Below are 4,051 nucleotides of genomic sequence, written 5' to 3'. Positions count from 1 at the left end.
GAGGCTGATTTTTGACCTCTAAAATCTCTGTGTAGACGTCCTCGAACGTCACGGGAGGGAATCCCTCGTTTTGTTCATTGGGCTCACTACAGTTCAGGACTTAATGTTACGGTCCTGTATCTAATCTCGCAGAGTGCAATGCAAGACCGATGAAATCATCAAAGAGTCCAAATCCAGCAAATTGTTTTTGAAAACAGATTTTTTGAAAGAAGTGCCAAACATGGACTGCTTTGCCAGATACAGAGTCGCCACCTAAATATTTATTTTGAGAAAATTTAGGAAACCCTGACTCGTTGCCTAAGGCCACGTGTCCGTCATCACCAAAGTTGCCTCGGCTCGGGAACTTGGGTACGATTGGGGAAGGTCACTTCATGAGCACCCCCGCTCGCACGATGAAAGATCAGCCTCTACTAACCATGATATCTAGTTTTGAAAACATTATACGTTCTTATTCCGGTTAATTAGCTAGAATTACTATGTGATGCGCACAGCAAAACAAGTATAGACTAGATCGCCTAATTTGGAACAAAGCATTGCATATCCGTTTGTTTGGAAATGTTTGAAGTTTGCTACTCGCATGTAGGCTAAAATGCGGATTTCAATGAATTATCCCAATTCAAGTAATCCAACCTTCACCCACAGGCATTCAGGTAGGTATATCACATAAGCATATAGCCACATGGTAAGCATGCTGTCATGTTAACATTCACACTCATGCGAGATGCTAAAACATAAAGACTCACATTGTATTCCAAGCCAAAATAGAGAACTCGTTAGCAATCATGCATGATCCAAGTCCATGTTAAGTGCCTAATGTATCGCATACAGAATGCAGTCTAGAATAGGCTCGGCTAATCCTAGGGCGGCATGTGAAATACAACAGATAACATGTATTCAAGTTAGATTTGAAATACTATGCAGTTAGTATGGTGCGCCGAGCCTGGTGCATGCAATACAGATGAATGAATGCACGCATGCTTAGCATAAGGTATGCTAATTGAAATATGCCCTAAATCTAACCATTATAAGCGGTTAATTAAAAGGGAGAAAGAAATGGGGTTGGAAGACATGCACATACGCACCCACACTTATTACAAATTTGCCCTCACTCGGAGGGACCGAATAAATAATACAAGCCACCTAATTAACTAACTCACAAGCTAATTAATTATTACAGAACCAAATTGAATAACTAGCTACAACTAATTATTACACAACTTAATTAATTAACAAATTAATTAACTAATTAATGAATGGCAACAAGCAGGTAGGGAAAGCAGTAAACGGTGCTATTCCAGCTCTGTTTGAAGAAAGGAGGCATGCATGCTCGCTTCGGTTCTTCGCCTCGAAACGCCTTCCGGTTGTTCTTTAGAGGCTCTGTTTGCAGGGTGTCTTCCAGCACTTGTTGCTGGACCTTACCAAAACACTGCAGGGGAAGTCACCAGTGGCTTGCCGGCCATGTAAGGATCACTGCCGGCCAAAGGTGGTCCATTGCCGGCCAAGGGTGGCACACTGCCGGCCATCAGTGACAGGCTGCCGGCCACTGGTGTGCTGTGATACCAAACTGCAACGAAGCACAAAATAGAGAAAAAGGAGGGTTTCCCAAGGATATGTACGCACCGTGGCACTCCAAATCACCTCAAGACATTAAGGGAGAAGCTTAGTCAGATCCACGACGATCAATTACGCATCTCGATGCATGATGGCCAAAGATCCAACTTGTGCCAATCAATATGAAAATGAATGCACAAATAAAGCAAGTAAAGCCTAGAACTCTATCATGAATCATCAAGAGCTTTGGTGACCGAGAATTGAGACACGTTCCATCACTTGAAGTATGAAACGCCCCTCGTTCCTCGTGCTCGGATTAACACTTAATCCAAGCAATGCAACACATAAGCATGGCAAACATGCAACATGACCTAAATGTGCAAACATGCAACTAAATCAAGCATGCAACAAGCATATAAGCATGATGTGAGGTGATGACCTTGGACAACATGACAAAATGCAACATGAACATGTGAGCATGCAAGGTATGCAAAGCTTAAACAAGTATGCGACAACATACGAAATGAAACAAGCATGCGACAACATGGTAAGATGGGCTTACACCAAAGATGGACGGCTCTCAACTAGGTCCAAATCAGTAGCCAAAGCGATGAATTAAGCCAAACAACACACTCAAGCATGCGAAATGCGAAAGGTTCATCAAAGGGGCCTAAAAGGGCAACTCTCAAAAGTGCTTAAGAAGTGACAAATGTGAAAGTGTAACAACACTATATGCACTGAAATGAGATGATAAATGATGCCAAATCATTTAAATAGCTCAAGGATAGCATGCATGAATCACCGAAACACGAGGCATGCAAGGCCAATTACACTACAGCTATACGAAGCATGAAGGATATGGCAAGGGCAACCCAAAATAGTCCTAGTACATACTGATATGAAACTAAAACATGCAAGGAAGTAAGCCAAAGCAAGCTAGCATACAATGCTAAAACATAGGACATGCAAGGCTGCAAAAGAGGCAATGCACTACACCTATGAGAACCAATCATGGCTTGACTTGGGCAACCAAAAACAGAGTTACATCATGGTATATTAGGACCCAAAATTTACTAAAATGATGAGCCAAAGGCTTAGGCTTAATGGCATGCACAAAAGCTCATTCTTGAGGCATAAAGCACAAGCTATACAAAGCATTCAAGGCATGTCAAATGCGAGTGAACAACAATATTTCATGGACTGAAATAGTATGTGGAATGAGGGCAAGACATGCAAACATCACATGTATGGCATGATAGAGGCCTCAAAACCCAAAACTAGCCTAAGCATTTACACTATAGCTATACAAAGCATGAGTGATATGGTCATGGCAACCCAAAACAGTCTTAGAACACTTCAAAATAAGCATAAAATCAAGTTTGAGCAAAGCCAAAATATGCTAGTATGATGAGTCAAAACATCATGCACGAAGGGCTAGTAAACATGATTTGTTCTACACCTATATGGAGCATGCAAAGGATGATTAAACCAACTATGGATAGGGTCATAACATGCCAAATGATGACCAAATACACGCTGGAATGTAAACCAAACAAGCTAAAATGACATGGCATGGCATGGAGCATATGAAGCTAGTTTAGGGGATTTACATTACAAGTGCATCATGCAAGCATGGACTGACAAAACCAACCCAAAACAGGTTCATGGCATGGTAAAACATCACCAAAAATGGACTGAAATGGACTCAACAAAGACTATGCACACATGCTACTTTGATGAGCTATGAATGGAGTTACACTACACATACTAGATGCAAGCAATACATGACCAAACCAGCCTTTGACAGGGCCAAGGCAGGTCCTAAAAGTCACAAAAAAAGGCCTGGACCAAGCCTCAAAAATGCATAGAGGGATGGTCCTTTGGAAGGCCAAAAAATGCAAGTAAAGAGGGACACAAAGAGAGGGGACTACCCCCTCTGATTTAGGACCTTAAAACCACACCTCTACCACCAAAATCCCACTGGATTTCAGTGGTAGGATGGCCAAACCAAGGCTAGCTCAGAGGCCTCAAGATATGTCTTAAAACAAAGCCAAACAAAGCATGCAAGGGGGCTACACACCCCAAACAGCAAAATGACCTTAACCAAACTTAAAAGGCACTTAAAAACAAGACTTTTTCCAGTTATAAGCAAAGCCTAAATCAATATGCAAAGAGGGCGAAAGCAAGGTGCAAAAAAGTGAAAAAATGGGAGAAATGCTCACCCTTGAAGACCCTCTTCAAAACTAGCAATTTCAGGGGGTGGAAGCTACCTCAATAAGACCTCCCAAGAAGCTTGGTTCAATGGTGGTGGTGTATATCTAGGTGTTGTAGTGTAAAAGTGCAACGAAATCCAATTTCTAAGCACAAAATGCAAACAATATAGAGAGAAAGGGGGTTTTTGCTCTCCAAAACTCAAAACCTCTGGCAAAGAGGGAGCCCTCTTGCTTATATAGAGGAATGTAAAGCCAAAGCTTCTTCAAGAAGCTTTACAAGCGCTTCA

The sequence above is a fragment of the Camellia sinensis genome, chromosome 1 (assembly GCF_055761805.1).
Source record: "Camellia sinensis isolate YWXY chromosome 1, ASM5576180v1, whole genome shotgun sequence".
In the NCBI taxonomy this organism is placed as follows: domain Eukaryota; kingdom Viridiplantae; phylum Streptophyta; class Magnoliopsida; order Ericales; family Theaceae; genus Camellia; species Camellia sinensis.
The sequence above is the reverse complement of the archived record's forward strand: the minus strand, read 5'-3'. Positions refer to the sequence as shown.